Source organism: Anser brachyrhynchus (assembly GCF_964034855.1).
Source record: "Anser brachyrhynchus genome assembly, chromosome: 14".
NCBI lineage: Eukaryota > Metazoa > Chordata > Aves > Anseriformes > Anatidae > Anser > Anser brachyrhynchus.
Genome location: NC_137709.1, coordinates 8,466,608 through 8,485,983, shown reverse-complemented (window position 1 = coordinate 8,485,983; position 19,376 = coordinate 8,466,608). Strand labels below are relative to the sequence as shown.

Here is a 19,376-nt window from a genome sequence, read left to right as displayed (position 1 = left end):
GAAAAACATATTAAACATTGATGAAGCTGTGGAGTCTCGTCAGGACACCAAATACTGTTCAAGGTGCAGGGTACGCAGTGTGTGGCAGGAGAGGGCAGGGAGGGAGAGGAGCCACAGCCTGCCCCGGCCGAGGCTCTCGGTCTGTCTGGGAGCAACGTCACGGCCACATCTGGGGGGTGTGCTGGGTACATGTCAGCAGGAGCAGGTTGGCCTCTGCTTTGTGTTCATGAATAAATTTCACTTTGCAAGTGCAACCAAAAAAAAAAAAAAGAGCCAACAACACCCCTGGCTGCATAGGGTAAATCTACTCAGCTTTCAACCCATGCGCTTAATAACACCACCTAAGGCCATGCTGTGAACACACTGTCTAGGGAGCCTTTTTGCTCATTTTTTTTCTCTGCTATATTTCATCATGCTTAATAATAAAATTCAATAATTGCTAGCATGGAGATGAACCCCTTTCCCTGGGAATAGCCCTGAAAAACAACAGCAAGCGGCCTGGCAAGGTGCTACAGTGCAAAAAGCAAAAGGAATTCCCATCCCCTTGTGCCTCTTTTGGAGCATTTGATAGCCTTAGCGCTTCGTGTTTTACCTCTCCCCGTTTGGGGAGAAAGAAAGCGAGAGCCCGAGGAGCAGCCTCAGCGTATGCGACTGACATATATAATCTAGATTGGCTTTCCCAGGCAGACCTTTGATTGAGGAGGAAGAAGAGCAGCTGGTCAAAGTAATCTGCTCAGAGCAATTTGCATAATTTTCTCCCCCGTTTCCTCCGGCATTGTGAGCGTGTCTGGAGAGGAACACAAGCGGCAGATGCCGCGTCGCTCTGTCGCAGGGTACAGCAAAGTGGAGAACGTGGGTCAGAATTCATCTGCTAAATATCCCCAACAGGTTAAACAGTTCTGGAGAGCTTCAGTCACAGATCTTCTTTTGAAAAGCTTTTTTTTTTCCTTCCCTTCTCTGAGCACAAATGATTCCATTTCTCCAGCAAACGCACGTTTCCTTTCACGCTCGTGTGCTATTCAGAAAGATGCTCTTTGTGTTTCTTTACGGAGCTGGCTTTCAGGACCAAGTATTTCTTTCCCCTGCTTGGATGAAAAACCCGTTACGAATGGGTTATCTGAGAGCAGAAAGACAGGCTTCTGGATTAAAAATAAATGTATGTTTAATATTAAATGCAATGTTTTTAACTGTGGCAGGGAAAACTAAAAACCATCCTCCGAAGCTGTGGTTTTGTGTTGGGTCTCAGATACTGGTGGAAGCTGCAAGTCTTGCATCTGGCCCACTCACTTTCCAAACGGGTGCCTAAAATCAGGCATCTGAATCCTGGTCCAGCTAAAATAAAGGAATCTCTGTAAGCAGACAACTGCTTATTTACCCTCAACAGAGCTCAAGCCCCACGCTATGCTCACGTGGCTTTTGAGCCTGGCTCCTCACCATGCAGAGCAAACAGCACCATCCACCCCCAGGAGATGTACACATAAACTCACCATCCATTGCTTAACTACTGGATTCAAGCACTAAACAAGCATTTATTTTTAATTCCTTTGGGGGAAAAGTGAAGTATTATTATAACGTCTTTAAAAAGCTACTTTTTCCCCCCAAAGTTCTTCCTTCCCGAGTTGCTAGAGGCAGGTAACGCTGATTTCCTTTACATCAGCTGTAAGAGCTGAGCACAGAGGGCACGACTGCCTGTGCTTGGTGGCCAGTGGCCCCATTTCCCACTGCAGGGGACACTGCAGGAGAGAGACTTAACCACCCCCATGGGCTCTGCCCTCCTCTCCCTTGGGTTTTCCATGGGATGCCAAGATTTGTCCCATGCGAGATATGAGCTTATGGGAGCTCCAGCCCTGGGCTGCTGCTGGATGCAGAGCGCCCGCAGCCAGCAGAGCCCCTGCGTCAGCACCGTTTGCAGTGCAGGCAGATGAGGGTGCCTGTAACAGGTTAAGACAGCTGACAGTACCGGCTTGTCCCTGCTGGCCAGCTGGGAAGCCACCATCCCAGCAGGGATAACACATGCTGTGTTATCCAGTCTCACCCAGTTGCTGCCAGGCTGTTACCCAGTCCTGATACGAGATGCCAGAGAAGGGGCCGAGATCTATTTCAGGCTTCATGGTAAGCCACGATCATATGGTGGCAAAACCAAAGGAAAGCACTCTGCTCCAGAAGGGGACAGCCAGATTCATTGTTCCTCCACCACAGGTCAGAAACTATTACATTCCTTCAAAAACAAAACTGATTCACTCCTGCCCCGCAGTATCCCAGGCCTCCCCTCACTTTGCAGAAAAGTGGTTTTTTTTTGTTTTGTTTTGTTTTTTAATGGACACAGACTGCACTGCCTGTGCCTCCCCCAGCCTACCTCCTGAATCACAGGCAGTGCTGGGGAACCTCCACAACCCAAGCAGAGCTCCTGAGTAAAGCAGTAATTCTAATAAGTTTGTATACAGACCTAGCTTCTGAATATTTCAAAGTTTAGGACTGTTTATTACTGTTCTAACTCATTTCCTAAAATACAGAGAAACTCAATTTCGTACACCATATACTGCAGAACAAGCTCAGCCTGAGCAAACCAGCCATCCACTGAGCACAGCAGGATCCAGCTTTTCACAGTATTTCTACCCATACACCAACCCGGCTGGAACTGGAACACCCAAGAGTAGAAACATTACCATGTTTGTGTATCTTTACAGTGACATTTTATTTTTTGGAGTGTCTGAAATCTACTGGAGCAGGGTGGATTGTGCAAGGACCGATCTTAAAGCTGCCTAATTAATAAGCACATTGGGGAAAAAAAAAGTTTGTTTTTTTTTCCTCCTTCAACGTCATCAACATTTCTTGTGGGATTTCAAAAATATGGTCCCTCCCCCTTCAATTCTATCCCCTATGGGTTTGGCTCGGGATCTTTTTAGAAGTTTTTCAGGCTTTTTAAAATTAAAACTAGAAAAAAAATAATCCAAGAAAAATCCCAGGGACTTCCCACCTCTGCACCTGCCCTTATCCCAATGACCGAGTCCCTTCCAGAAGCAGCTATTTAAGTCCACCCCGATGCATTATTTGGATGTTCACTGTCAGTAACCGCCCGGTGCCTGACATGACACCGCTGGCCACCAGCAGCGCCAGTCTGTGAAGCTTCTTGAGGGACACCGGCACACGCCGGGGATGTCCCTCTGATCTCCATAGGCAGCCGGCAGCTCCCTGAGGGTTTCTGCTCAGAAAAGCTGCACAGAACAAATCTTCCCCCCTGGCTACAGGCTCTGAACAGAACTCAGCTGGGAAGAAAGAGCCAGGACCAAGACTTCCACCATTTTTCCCTCTCTGCTACTCGGTAGCAAGAGAAACAAACTTTCTAACAGCAAAAGGAGAAGGCTGGAAGCCTTTTGTTACCGATTTGGAACAGAAGTGTCTTCAGCCATCGGAAACAGAAATGGAGTCTCGTAGGAAAGGAGGAAGGCCAAAACATTTTCAGCAGCCTCCTGTCCTCAGTTGCCCTCCGCCTCCTGCCCCTCTGAGCCCAGCCAGGCCGGCTGCCAGGCCGCAGCTCCAGCCCTTGCTCCCTCTCAGGAGGTGGGCGCTTCAGCTCCAGCCTTTGTTGGCGAAGCCAAGCCACCCAGCCCCACGGCCCCACGGAGGAGATGAGATTAATTTTTGCACAAGGGGTGATTTGTTGGCACGACAGCCATAAACAACAGACTCCATTAATTAACGTGGGATCGGAGCATCAGCGTTGTTCTTCAGTTCAGCATCCAGGGGTGTATGCACTCTGCCTTGGAGAATACATCAGAAATAAAAACTGAAATACTCAAAAAAACAAACAAACAAAAAACACAACACCACAGGTTTAGGATGGTAAAAGAGCCTTCTTTTAACTCTGTGTTAATGGTTAATGTGCCCTTTGAGGCTTTTCCTTCCTGAGGTAGCTAATTACAGAAACCCAAAGAGTTAATTCATTCTGTAAAAGCCCCTTTCATTGTTCTGTTCGCACGCCTGGTAAAATCACGGTTTTCATTTAGTAATCGAACATGTCCCGTACCCTCTCCCTTATCTCCTATTACTATTAGTGTCAGCCTTGTACTAACCCTCTATTTCTTTCTTTTTGTGTGTGTGTGTGTGTGCAAACTAACTACCTTTCAGTCACTGAAATGCTAATTTCAGAGACAGGCAGGAGGCAGCTAGAAGATAATGTTACATGTTTCCATCCTCCCACAGGGGAAAAACCTGGAGGAATCACAACATCTGAGATGCTTTTGCATTTTGGATAGGAAGACAAAGGGAAAACAGTTTGTGTGTATACATAGACACAAACACATTCACAGACTAGGTCTTAGAGATTAAAAATGTAATTGATATTAGGTGCATTTTCTCTTTACAGGGCAGGCAGGAGAGATCTGAGCTTTATACTTCCAGAAAGGAGAAACACAATTGGCAACACCCTGTTTAAAATCAATATCTTGATGGATATTTTTCTGCTCAGGAATACGTACTGAGGAAATGGTAGTATTCCGCACAGAAGTAAAGAATATTTGTCATATTTTCTTGCCATGTCACTTTTTCTGCACTGTTTCATTGAGCCCTGTTCATGAAGGAACAATTGCCTTATTGTCACTCTGAACGTCCCAGGAGCAATGCAACAAAACCAAACAAAGAGGCAGGAGGTGGAAGAAAGATAGAAAAAGCGGAACAACTTTTCCTGTGTGAACTGCTAGTTTGTATCTAGATCCTTGCTGCAAAGCTGCTTGCCTTGGCAAAACTCTGCCCCTGCTTTCCCCTTGCAGAATATGTGCGCTCGCTTCCATCGTTCCTCTCTTCACTTGGGATTTCTGGGGTCAGAATCTCCCCATTGGGGGAAATATATAAATAAATCACATATGATCCCTGCCATGGCTTTTGGAAGAACTCTCACATTTCCTGCCATCTCTACCCGAGCTTCAGCCTGCTGCCACAGTGGTATATCTGTTCTACTCTCTCCCTACATTGTCTATGGGATATAAATTTAATCCTTCACCACCAACTCATCTACACATCTTCCATTTCAGCTGGACAAAAGAAGGAAAACATCAAACAAGCTGAGGGGCTGAAGATAAGCATTCAGAGTCTGTCTTTCCAATATCTACTGAATCACATTATTTCCCACAGTTAGAAATGGATCAAGGTTGGAAATCCAAATTCAGACACCATAAGACCTTTCATTAATAGTGCGGAAGAAAGCAGAGATGTTGGATTTAAATTCCCAAATTAAAACCAGCACAAATTGGATCCAGGAGGAAGAGCATCCAAAGGCATCAGCTACAGCAAAGTCTTGGTTAGCTGAAATCTCAGGGAATGAATTGCAGTAACGTTTCACAGCACACAAGTTTGTAAAACAGAGAGCTGCTGGCATGGAAAAATGCATCTGGGCACATGCACGGAGCCATTAGCAACTACTTTTTGGTGGAGCAGGATAACTGGTCTTAGCTGCTTGAAGCTGTAACTCGGCAGTTCAGATTCTTTCCCTGCTAGTGTTCAACTTAGTCCCCCCACAGTTGCTTTCTATGTTGTGAAAAGCAGCCACGTTAATCAAGCAATTCTACTGGCTTTGAACTAATAACGTTTGAGTATCCACATCCCGGCTTTCACAGACATCATTGCAGTCATTTGCACTAATTAAAATTTAAGTTACCTCTTTCCAGCTGAGGCATAGGGAGCCACCAAGTCAAAACTTGAAGTCCACTGCAAAACACTATTCTGGGGAGATTAAATTACAACCAAATTTCTCATCAAACAGCTAGTACGGAACCTGAGAAAATTATCTTCCCGATACCCACCTCCATGTCAGAGGTATTTCTCCCTGGGGTAAGAAGATTGGGTTGACCCTCACGCCAAGAGGCTATATCTGTGCATCCAAAGCAGCGATCTGGATGCAGTTCAGTTTCATTTTGTTTTTTGGTGTTGTTTTTGTTTGTTTTTAAGTCTTTTCTAAATTCTACTCACATTTAACTGAATTACTATATAGTCCCTTTATTTTCTTTCTATTTTTCCATTCCACAGAGTGCTTATTGTTATTGTTTTTTTAAGCTGAGGCTCAAGGATCACATCTGATTGCATAGGACAAACCATTTTAAGTGGTAAATCTTAAGGATGGAAAAAATGAAAATTATGTAATTTAATAATGAACCGCAACAATGGAGCTCAATCTTCCTGCATATTATTGACAATGATCATCTCCGGCTGCCAGCATTGCTGGCTGTGAGGATTCAAGATTTTCCCTGTGCCAACACAGACCTCACTCCTATTTCCAAGTTTTCCAAGTGCAAAAAGAACACAGGCTGCTTTGCATTACAGGGAGGCCTGTCCATTCGTTTTCCATGAAAGTTTCACAGATTTTTACAACTTGGTGTGTGCATACAGGCATGCAGCATCTTTCCTGAAAGATTTTGTTGACCTCAGTTCAAAACACCTGGAAAAAGACAGGGATTTGGCTGCAGAAAGAGCACCTTATGCACCTCGTTGTAACGCTTGTCTTTCAAACCCGGCAGAGGACAGTCTTTGCTTAGTACAACATGTGGAAAAGCATTTCTTTTGGAGTGGGCATTCTAAAGCTAGCAGAAAACCCCTTGCCATGAAGCCACATTGCACCTCTCCACATCACATTCCTTGGGCAAATCCAGCCCCTTGCTTTTTGTTTCCAACTTACTCTATTTTACGTTCTCTGAATTCGCATTTTGAAGTGTCTGGATTTGAACAAAGCCAAAATCTCAGCTGAAATCTCACTCCACCCTGGCAGCCACTGCCGCACTCATTGTCCATGCTAGGTGGAACCATATGTGGAGCGTGAGGTTTTGAGCCTGCTGTCAGCCAGGTTTCACATGCAAGACTTTCAACAGCGTTAAGCTCACAGTTGTAGCAAGCCTACAAATTTTACCTGAATTGCTGACAGTATTTCAAGCTCTTCATTGCTTTGGTGGGGAGATTGCTGTCCAGCAGATTGTTCCCTTAGATTAATAGAGCAAGGTGATACACAGAGCTGCTTGTAGTTAGCTGGTATTCAGTTGGTAGGTCCTTAATCATAAGGAAGCTCAACATTTTGAAATTAATTAGGGAAATGCTTCCAAGGTATATTGATGTTGATAAAGATGAAGCTGTTCATGACAATTGAGACTTTTGTATTGGAGGGAAGCTGCCATATCTCTCATTGCTTCTACAGAAAGGTCAGTGCCTCAATTCCAGATGATCAAGATGGCCTCAAGAAGAGGAGACAAAGGCTATATAAAGTGATATGGGAAAATCAATTCTAATAAAATAAGCTACAGCCCAAACCTCCATCAGAAATTCCAGTGAAACTTAAGAAAAATAAAATCCAAACCCTCCAAGAAAACAATCTGGAGATTCAAGTAAATCAGATTGCCTAAACTATAGATTCATTTCCTTCTCGTAAAACATCTGTGGATGCTTCTCACATCCTGGCCCTTCCACCCACTCCCACATTCCCGCACCCAAAAAGCAAAAATGAGATCGGCTCTTAGGAGGCTGGCTAGCACGAGCGCTTGAGTGCCAGGTATGTGCAGCTGTATGCTTGATTGCTAATCCATCTGCAAAACTCGGCATGGGCCACTTTTGTTTGAGCCTCAAGTAAGGATGGGAAAATGGGTTGGAATAAATAATGCAAAAGCCTTTGGCCTTTCGCCTCTTTTGAAAGCTGAACTGGAAACAAAATTTCCTTCCAGGTTCTCAAGTGCTCAGTCAGTGCCACCCATTTGCTTGTGCTGCCTCTCCATTTTCAAACTCCATCTGGCAGAGCGGGCCCTAAAACACTGGGAGAGCAGCTTTCCACGGTGCCCTCCCGGGCTGGAAGCAGAGGCTTAGCAAACCTTGCAGGAAACCTGTCTTGAAGATGATGTTTTTGCATCAAAAAGGTTCTTTGAGTACAGGTAAATTCAGCACTGGAGAAGGTGAGGGAACAAGGTGTTTAACCTGGACCTAAACCTGGGACTCAACTCTGTATATCTTAAGGACTGGATGCACCCAGAGCGGCTAAACAGATTTAACAGAACATGCAAAAGAAATTCATAGTTCAGCTGAAGAGCCCTGTTTGCCTCTCACTGGTTTGTCCTTTCTTGTTCTGGCTCTGCCTCATTTTCTTCTCTCAGTGGGCCAGGGGTGTTACCAAGCAACATGGTAGCACTTGGCCCAAGTGCTAAACCATAGATTTTTGTAAACATCAGTGAACAAAGTTATTTAATATCCTGCCTGAACATTGTCCTAAACCTCTGGGTACACACTAAGGAATGCCAGCCCCATACGACTCCCATGCAAAAAAGGATAAGGCTCCCTCCTGGTTGTTTTAAGTCATCATTTCTTGACAGATGAACATCTCAATCAAGGCTTTTCAAAGCTATTTTGTAGAAAGTGAGATCCAGTCACAGACACCAACCTGACTGAGGTGAGGCACTCACCCGAGGGACAGGAACCCAACTTCCAGACTGTCCAGGTTAGAAAGGGACCTTGAACTGTCTCCTAGGGACAGTCCCTAACAGGTGGGGTACCATTAACCTCTCACATCTCACAGACTGGGACTGAGATTCAAAAACTCAGCTCCTACTTCTGCAGCAGTATTTCCCCTTGCCCTGTTCCCAAACTGGCAGGAGAGCCTTGTGACCTGGCCACCTAGGAGGCCCTGTAACACCACCGCTTCTCCCTCAGGACTCACTCCTGTCCTGGCCACCACCCCGTGTCCCAGCCCTGCATGTGGCAGCCACGAATGTTGCCTGATGAAAGCACAAAGGGAGGGAGCGTGGTCCTGTCCCCTGCACCCTGCCCACAGCTCCTGGGCAGAAAAGAGCTATTCCCTGCTCGGGCTGCGAAAAGGTCTTAGCTGCCTCCCTCCCCTCTCCGGGAAGAAATGGATCCATCACAAGGTGCTTAGTGGGATGAGCTGTCCCCCCCCCTCAAATCCCAGGATTTGCAATTTGTGCTGCTTCGGGGCTGTGGGAGGGCACTGGACTCGCTCTCCCTTTCCATTTGACTCAGTCTTCTCATAGCAGGGATTATCCTCGTCTATCAAAGGGAAAGCTGCGGAGCAGACGTCCGCCTATTCTTCCTGAGCACTGAGCCTGACAGCCGGCTTTTCAGCCCCGCTCACATTACCAGCTGCCCTACAATGAGGGAGCTAAACTCCACACAAGGCCCACATGGAGCTCCAGAAGGAGCTGGGGGGCTGAAGGGTGCGGGAGGGGAGAGGGGGTTGAGTGGTGCAAGGGAGAGGAACAACTCATGCAGATGAGGGAGAGTTAATCCTATTTAGCACATGTATATTATCAATGAGTGTGTGTGGTGGGGAAAGGCAGGGGGGGAACCCCCCACTGCAGGCAGGCAGAGGCAGACAAAAAGGTCATTCATGTGTGGCTCACAGAATTAAGAAGGTACCACAATCTGCTGCTGGTTTGGCTCCAAATGCTTCTTCATATTCAAGTCAAAGCCCCTTCCCCCACCCGACCTGCAGAATTTCCTCGCTTCCCTGTCCCTGCCTCTCTGGGCAAGCACGCACCCAAGTTTTACTTTCCGTCCCTTCTGCTGGCATAGGGTGGGTGCAGGGTAGCAATGTTTCAGGGCCAACTCAACACCTCAGCCTCAAAGTTTCAGCCTACATTAACATCCAGAGTTCAGAACTGCAACTTTGGCGTGGTCTTCCATGTGCCCCAAGCATTATCCAAGAGACGGCTCAGGACCCACATTTCCAAGGCTCTGGACCTGCAGCTGAGCAGAGCATCCAAAATGCTGAGCCCTTCAGAAATTTCGTCTATGGGATATAATACTGAGATAGCAGCCCAAGGTCTCAGGAATATTTTGGCAAAGTCATTAGCTGTGGCTTTGCAATAAGACTTTGAATTTGTGAAGATCCTCTTTGTCCGAATTTTAACCCAAGAGCAAGACACCAGGTGACTTTTTGCATCCTCCCACCTTGGCTGTAAAGCATGGCTATGCCTTCCCCTGCAAAGTCTCTGCTTCCTCGATGAAAAGGAATCCAAAACTCAGGGTTCTTTTAAATAACAGTGTGGGGATGAAAGACCAGGGCTGGAGTAAGTCATTTGAAATGCATAAGACATCTCAGGCTTGAATCTACAGGCTGTCCCTTTAGAGAAAAAGCAAAATGTATTTTGGACAAACCACTTGACTGCTAATGAACCACAAACACAAACATTGCTCTGTAATTTGCATTCAGTGCTGGAGGAGACCCGCGCTACCTCTAATGAGCACTGCCAGCCACCCTTTTCCAGGGAGAACTCCCCAGCCACCCTTTTCCAGGGAGAACTCCCCAGCCACCAAAGAGAAGCCGGCAATTCCTCCGGGGCCCCTGCACTGGCTAACTCCAGGCTTTGGATGGCTGCTTGTGCTGTGCCGCGTAGCTCCCGCTTCACCCCCCAGTAATCTCCTCGCCTTCTCCACAGGAATCGGGGAGAGAGGAGCTCTCTCCTCCCCTACTGTACATGCTCATAGGTTTTAATCCAATTAAACTGTTCTCTCTCCTTGACAGATTCTCTTTTTTCTTCATTTGCTTTCAATAAAGAAGCATCATTTGCTTGGGAGCATTCCAGGGTTGCAACAACAGGCCCTCTGCTTACACGTGTCACTTACAAGTGGAAAACTGCAAACGAAGCTCAAGGTTTATTTTAGGAGGGTGGAAATGGCCTTGCTATTTAGAGTTTTTATTTTTTAATGCTTTTAAAACCTTATTAAGCAAATTAAATTTCAAGACACATCTCACTCTTTTATTCTGGGAAGTCCCTTCCTGAATCCTTTCTCATACCAAATTGGTATTTCAGCATAGGCGTGCCCACTGCTTGGCTCCCACAGACCCATCAAGCATCGATTTTGACACTTAACAGAATTAGAAATGCCAGCCATCCAAACCTTGATGGCTCTTCACAGGGAATGAGCACTAACCTCCATTAGGAGGCTTTCTTTTATCACATAGATCCTCTTGTAATTTAATTTGCAGTGAAATTCTCCCCTGTCTCCCCAAACCTTGCCAGCTGCCAGACCCATTCCTCTACCGCCAACACTTATTCCTCAATCAAACAGACCTATATCCAATCCTTTCCGCAATTTAAAAATCATCACTTACACCCGCTTCCCTCTGCTGGAAGGAAGCCACAGTCAATGGGTGAATCAGGGCTGTGCCTTGTACCCCTGAGTTAATAAATGTTGAAAAGAGGGTGAGCCAAAGTCCTCTGTAAATATCTCTTGTGCCAACCTAATAAACTTAATGTCATAATGCAAAGCTCCCAAGTTCCTTGTTAAAACGTGCCTGAAACTGAAGATAGTAGCAGTGAAAAACTCAAACATTGTTGCTCTGTGAATCCTCCAGCCCTCAAGCAAATAGCTAGCTGTACAGAAACAAAGTAAGGAAAACACAACTCAAAGATAAGTGGAACTGCTCTTAATGTGAGGCAGTGCACTACCTGGGTTTGATCCAAAAATTAGTCAAGTTCTTCATTTAACTACAGGGGGTGGTTGGATTAGGTCCCACTTGGCTGATGTGCTGGGGGCAGGAACGTGTGATTCTGTATCTTTCTCCTCCTTTTAAATGCTCTCAGATTCTTACGGTATTTTACCAATCATTCAAGGACTTGATGGGTTAGCAGAAAATTTCCTTTGTGTTGCTGTGCCAGAGAGTAGAAACAGATCTGGTAGGCAGCTCTTCTGCATTTCACAGTATCCGAGATCCCCATTCAGTTACAGTAGGGAATGTATGCACAGGATTAAAAATTATCCATGATTACAATTTAGAGTATTATAAACCACTCAGCACCTGGAGCCCTAGCGAGGTGATATTTAAAGATTAATAAAATAAGCATTTGAAAATCCACTTCCCCTTTGGTTATTTGCCAGGATCATAGTCCAGAATACAGCATTTTCTGTGCAAGAACTGGTAAGCTGATTAACAGCTAAAGGAGAGCACTCTTCTACAGCTCCTTTGGCATGTTCAGTACAGACCATATCATCATCAGCACGAGCAGGGGAAGCTCATCTTGAACTTGTATCTTAATAGCTGGAAAGTCAGTTCTAAGACTATATTTTGATTAATAATTACTGAAGGAGAAAGTGCTGTTCAGATTTTTGGCCATATTGACTCTCCATCAATTTGGGATTAGTTCCACTGAAATCTATGGGGTTTTGTCTGATGACAGATGGCCTTTCATTAAAAACAGGTTTTTGTTCTGAATATGCTTTTAAGCTTTGCTCTTCAAGACTGAGCAAATGCATCTAACTTCCCCCACCCCAGTAGTCCGTTTTGGTCTGGTGTTCAGGGTCCTCTTCAAAGTTTGCTAAAACTGGTGTCTTTCCACTGGCCTCAGTGGGCTGTAGATTGCATCCCAATTCATGAGATGTCTTCATTTAAGTTTGACACCAAAGCCTACTGAAGTGAATTAAGCAATTCCCATTGACACCAATGATCTCCGAACCATGCTCTTTTATCTCCAGCTTTACCTTAAAAGCATTAAAAGAAAATTAAATCAAAACCAGGGCACCTTAGCAAGGTAAATGGCATTTAAACCATAGAGGACTCTAACCTCTTAACCCGTACATGTTTGGGTAAGGTTTCTTGAAATTAAACACATTTTTCCTCCCATAGCGTATTTTTCGCTTCAGCAGTCTACACCACTGTTTCCACAGGAATGGGATTTGATGTTCAGTGAGATTTACCCATATAACTTCTCAAAGCACAGACAATTGTTGCAAATGATGCTACCCATTAACAGTAAATGCTTTCACTGTCTCCAGCTCTATAAACCTCTAAACATTATGAAGAGCTACTCCTTAGTTCCTCCCATGAGAAATTAGAGATGGAACTTTTCTGGACACAACTAACAAAAGTAAGAAAGGTTCTCCCCCACCCACCCCTTTAGTAGCTTCTTATTGAATGAAAATGTAGGAAATGAGGGGGACTCCAACCTCAAGAGATAAATTCTTCGTCATATAGTTTCCTTTATGCCGTGTAACAGAGTTCCCCTAAAATAAATTAATAGATGAAATTATATTGAAAAAATTACATTCCTTGATATATTTTTAACATGATTGTTCCACATACTAAAACCATAAAGTCAGAGTCACTTGACTTATGAATTCAGTTTGAAAGTGTTATTTGTATAGGTGGCATGAGATGAACTCACACAAGACACAAAAAGAGGCTGTAGAGGCTGGAGCGTGGCATGTTGCTCAATAGAAAGGATTTATCCAAATGCCTGTCAATGAAATACCCTGGAGAAAGGAAAAATGTTCCTCTTCTTCACCTTTTTTTTCTGAGCTTACATGCCAGATCCTGGTCTCACTTTCCTCTGACCAGCCTTCATCACCTCCACTGGCTTCCTAGGAGAGACTGGAGATTAATGCCCACATAATGGAGCAGATTTAAGAATTACTTTATTTCAGTGGAAAGGCCTTGTTGTTACTTTAAAATACGTCCTTCTCTTTTCATCAGACATTGCAATTACTCAAGTCTCCCACCCACTCAGAACCCGTCTTCAGAGTTTCTCCATTGCTCACATTCTTTTATGGCGGAGGCTTTAGAGCCTGCCAGAATTTACGGAGGAAGTGACATGGATCCAGCCAGGACCTCAGAAATGAGGTTCGGATACTCTTGCAGCACATCTCCTTCCCCCCATCACAGGGCAGACCAGCGGCCAGTCCCTCTCTCCAAGCATAAATCTGCTCCTGCATCCGTACGGCTGCAGAGGGTCTCGTACCGCACCGGGTCTGGGCTGTGCCAAAGAGGAAGCAGACGTATTGAACATGGCAGGTTTGAGGAATCTCAGTGCTCCAATTAGCATAATTAACTTAGAGAGTGAGCCTCACACAGGGCACTGTGCAACCTGATGCCTCCAAGCGAATCAGCCTCACACGCTCTCCCCAGCCCCCAGATCAGCCTTCAAGGGAACCCAGGAGGACCCGGCTGGTTTTGGGGAGGGGGCCAGAGCTAGGGGAGAGAGGAACAGCAATCTCAAAGTTTCGCTAGCAGTGCAAGTACTTTCCATGAGCAGAATTAATTTAGCCCTTTGCTTTTAACATTACTCTACTTGGCTAGGAATTTTGGACTCATTCTGCCTTCCAGTATCCAATGGCCAACTTTGCTATCAGCGAGCCCAAGTCAAATTCTGGGAGCAGAGCTGATCGCTCCCAGCTGCTGTGCTGTATTTGGGCCCCAAGTCTGGTTCAGATTTGTCACTGAGCAGTCCTCTGCAAGCATGAAGTCACCACTAGATGTTATGAGCAGGATCATATATGTACAAGGCAGATCATGGAGGAAAATATTTTGTTTTACATATGTTAGGAAAAGGGAATCTCTAAAGAACAATGTAAATGTTATGCCTTCTAACTGTAGGGTTTAAAAAAATAGGCCTGGTTATTTGTGGGCTTTTTTTTTTTTTTTTTTTGGCAAAACATGCCTGTTTTTCCTTTGTCAGTAGGTGTAAGTTGATTTCTGGAGCCAAAAACACCTCTTTTTGGCTAAATACCAGGTACTTTTTTTTTCTCTTAGTGGCATACCCTGGAGGAGCATAACTGAACTGACATAAATTATATACAGAGGAACTAGGAGTTTAATGAATAGAAGACTCGTGGAATTCACTTGATGTTGGCACATTAACACACTTTTTCCTGTCCACTGAAAGTAAGTTCTGTAGTTTCCCACATAAAGTGAGAAGGAAAAAAAAAAAAAAAAGAAAGAAAAAGAAAACTTTCAAGACTGAGACCTTCAGGTTCTATAAGCAGTTTTGTCATTCTGTTCAGCCTCTGTGAAATGACATTTGAATGAACCAAGCTCAGCACAGCACCGAGTTGGACAGCAAAACTTTTCACATTCCACCTTCAGTGCATGTTTACTAAATGCTTGTAAACAAGTAAGTTCATGATAGATTTGACTTGAAGTAAAAAATACAGGTGCCAACAACCTGGCCCTCTCAATCATCTTTCAGATTACAAACTCAAGCCCCAGACTGGCAGCCGGGACAAAGTGAAGATTATAACACGCACCGAGTGAGCAGTATCTACACTCTTAGAAATAGCATACGTTTCTGCATTCCCTCTGGTTGTTTAAATACTGGATATTGGCAACTGGAAGCCTTTTTTAAAACAGAACCTGGGTGCATAAATAAACGTGTGCTGACTTGTGCTGATGCTGTTCCAGCATTATAGGAAACACATTTGTTTATCAGGTTTGATTAAAGTTATGCGATCCAAGTTCTGCAAGTCAGGAGTGCATTGTACACATCATTCGATAAGGGAGAAGGATGAGTTATGTAAACACCTAGCAACATGTGAGGGAGATTTACTTTAATTGTTTATGTGCCTTTGTGGGAAGATTATAATCATGTTGTTTCATTAAACATAACAGTTGTACAAGTTCTATAAGACAAATTGCCTTTTGCTCTATTCACTTGCAAAGGTCATCCTGTTACCGCTGATTAGCACCAGACAGCCAGTCAGACTTTGGCAAAAAGTGAGTTCATTCATAACAGGAATGCAGAGCCTTTCTCAGAATAGGTTTCCCAGTGACTGACTTGGCAAAGACACAATGTAGAAAACACTTCTGCCCAATATCAAACATTCACCTTCTGACAGTTCCAGAGGACATCTATCCTTCACAGCAGCACCAAGCACCACCAGCCTAAGCCTTTGGCTGCATCAGAGCCACAAATAGATACGTAGAGGTGAAACACGGGTAAATGCTTTCCACATATTGCTAACCAATAGAGCAACCAACCTCATTGTTAACTAATCCCCAAAAGAACTGTTAAAGTTTGGGAAAATATAGCAGCAGCAGAAGCGCTCTAGGTCTGTCCTAGTGCTGGAGAAAGCTCGCCCCGATTCCTCCTCCTCCTCCAGCCCCATCTCACTTCATTAAAGGCAGCCCAAGGAGCTGTCATGGACTCTCTTAGCACATACACACACCACTCCCCAGAGCTTGGTAACTATCTTGCTTTGTCTCTTTGATAGGCATGTAGGAAACAAATGAGAAGGAGAAGATGTCTGAAGAGTCCATTAACATTGTTAGGTTAGATGCGTTGACAATAAATCGATTCTTTTTGACATGACTGTCGCAGTAATGAAGGTACATTTTTGGATAACTCTTCTTAATGTAAGATAAGATATGGATGGCCCATGTCTTTCTGACATATGTCCAGCATATCAAAGGGTGGTATAAGAAAAGGTTGTTTTGTTGACGCAATAATCAGAGATAAAGTTTAAGATTAATGATGATGGGTGGTTTTTTCTGTCTGATTTTTTGAGGGATAGAGGTCGTAGACTGCTGGGGATGGCAGAGCTAGTACCCTACCTTTGAAAAGAAAATGAACACCCAATAAGACCCATATTGAAAGGTCCCTCTTTCCTCTGGAGATGAAAAATGCAGTCAAAGGAAAAACATGCCTAAACTTGAATGTCACACTACATTTCTCCACTGTTTCTGATGTTCTGGCATTTGAAAGGACCTTTCAAAGCTCCTTTCTTTGCTATATAAAGGAAATTTCTAGCACAGTAAAAACATGTATATGAGGGTCAAAGTGGCGAGAGGGAAGAAAAACATAGCAAGTACCAGGGAAGGCCAGAGCTGTGTCACACGGTAGGAGGGGTAAGCCATGTCATGGCCCAATGATGGTGTGATGCTGTTGCTGGAAACCTGGGAAAGGAAGGAGGGAAACAAAAAGACATTTCCCTCCTCCTAAACATACATGGGCCTGTCATCTTGCTTTTGCATTCTGCTCTGGGTCCTGCCTGCTGTATGAAACAGGGCACAGCCCAGGGCTGTCCCAGCTGGTGGGATCAAGACTGGCCCTTAGACCACCAGCATGGTCTTGCTGAAGGCAAGGGCAGCACCAGCACTGGCCCTAGGGCTATTGCACAACTTCTTTTGGCTGGCTGTAAGGATGCCAAGAGAGCAAAACGTATAGATCTCCCTTGGCAGTATTACTCCCCAGTTTGCCTAGATTTAAAGATGATGAAATACTAACATACACTGTAGTGCACAAGTTTTAGCCCATCTTTTTTCTTAGGTGAGGTATTCAATTAATGTTTGGTGAGACCTCAAATCCACAGAGAAAGGGCATTATTACCTTGAATCACCTTGAAGACAGGCATAATTGTATTGTTAGAATCAATAACAAAACCCTTGGTAGTAATAAAAAAACTTATTTTTTTTTCCACCTCATAGTATTGTTTCAGCTAGTGAGAGAATTAACTTCTAATTACTTTGAGAATAAAGAAAGAAACAAACAATTAACTGCCTTCAATTTACTTAGCTAAGTGATGAAGTCATGTGAAACATATTTTGACTGGAGATAGGTAAAAGCCAAATATTTGAAGATTAACACTTCTGAATGTTGGGATAAATTCAGGGTGAAATCCCAAGAACAGAATTAGCCACTGGTATTTTGGTTTTGCATCTAACCTAAAATGGGAAAAGGACCAACAGTTCACTAAAGCAACTATTTTTGTGATGTTTTTGCAAATCGAGATAATGGATCAAGATGTTTGCTGCTGTGGAGCCAAAAATCAACAGAAACAAAGTGTGCAAGATTTCAGCTTTAAAACCCTAAACCTAGTCCAAACCTCAACTCCCCAAAAGCATCAATCTTGCTCTACCAGAGACCATGAAATCCTTCTGGAAATTCAATTTTCTGTTGAAAAGGTTGAATTTTGAACCTCTTGACTCTAACACTCATGTTTCTAAGCTAACTTGATAGCAGTAGAACAGATTTAAACAAATAGAAAGACAGTTATAAAAAATCTCATAGTTTTTCATCCAAAATTTTTCACTTTGAAATATTTGGAGTGTTGTTTGTTGTTGTTTTTTTTTTAAGGCTTTTGCTCTTTTGCTCTATTTCACTAGGTTTTACCACCAAATGTGATGTAATGACTGATGCTTCCACAATTTTTTCCTCACCATTTTGTTTGTTGCGTTTTTTTTTCAAGGTCTCTATTTGTTGCTTTTCAGTTTGCATATAATTGAAGAGATTAAAAAAAAAAAAACACTTAAATTTTTAAGGAAAACTAAAAAAGACTGAGGCAGAGAGGGACCCATTCCTAAACTGTACAGATTCTACTGCATTTTCTCATTGCTTATTCTACATAGCGTGCAGGGGAAAAGAAAGGAAAGAAATATCAGAAATAAAGTGTCAACGTATAAATTATTAACATAGCCAAATTGTTGTTTTAACCCCAAATACCCAGTGGATACCCAATTTATTGTGTCACTAGATACAGGAAATATATATTTCTACCATTAAAAGCACTCTAGACTTTGGATAAAACATTTTGGCTTTGATCTCTTTACTAGGACATCCTGTAGACACAAACCCATCTCGCCAGTCTCCTAAAATACCATCTATTTGGGTCAATGCATTCCCCCATTAACAACCTGTCAAGGCACACACTAGCAGTAACTTCACAGATTTCCACAGGGACGATTGCCATTTGCATTGGGCCTGCAGTAGCTATGTCCTTGAACACAGCTGCTTTCCTTCCAGCTTTAAGACGGGGGATTCATTCAATACAACTAGCACTAATTAAGTAAATAAATAAATAGCAGCCTAAAGAACCTTTGCTTTGAAGGATTTAAGCATTCTGCTAATGATAACAAGCCTCCAAGGCCGTTCAGCAAGGTGCTTTTCTTACCTCTCAAGATAGGCTATCACTTAGGGTGGAATCAGAGGAAGATAAATTGGGTTTGAGGAAGTTATAAAAAGGACGGCATGCAAACAGTTTGCATCATTGCTGACATAAGGCAGCTGTGGGTCATTCAGCCCAGCCTATATCTCCATTTCCATTTAAAAGTAGGTTTTCTTCCCCCCTTCTAAGGAGATATAAATGTACTGGTGGTTGTTTTTCATTCCTGTCTGACTATGGTAACTCCAGACCTGGCCCTTTGTTTCTTCTTTCTTATTCTTGCCCCAGCAAAGACTCTAGATTTCCTCTCTTTCCATCTCTGCCCAAGGTTTGTTTGTTTAAATTTGTTTGGGTACTGGGGGAATATTCCTGTTTTCTGACTTTGAAACTGCGACAGGCTGACACTGGTGGTCTTTCTGCCTGGCACTGGGAGCGCAGGTTCAGAAACACAGCAGCGAGATCTCAGGCAGACACACACAGAGCAAAACAGACCTAGCTTTTATGCAAGCCCAGCAATAAGGCCACCACAACTGTCTGCAACGGCAGCCTTTCTATATAGGTGAAATTAAATGAGACTTAAAAGCAGACTGAGGCCTAGGGCTGTATGTGACATCTCTAAGATCTCAGGAGTTGTTCTCACTCGAATTTGGCCTCAAACTATAAAAACAGGTTAATATTAGCCTGTTCAAACAGATTTTCAGCCAAGGTCTCCCAGAAACAGATGGAAGAAAAATCCAAATTAA

General features: G+C 43.8%; 1 long non-coding RNA gene across 1 annotated transcript; it reads right to left on the bottom strand.

Annotated features, from left to right (window-relative positions):
* Positions 1–10: 10 nt before the first annotated feature.
* Positions 11–18,677, bottom strand: LOC308177908. The gene is made up of 2 exons (XR_013939483.1): positions 18,643–18,677; positions 11–1,085 (listed from the first exon to the last, which is right to left on the bottom strand). It is a non-coding gene; the product is annotated as an uncharacterized lncRNA (long non-coding RNA).
* Between the last annotated feature and the right edge of the window lie 699 nt (positions 18,678–19,376).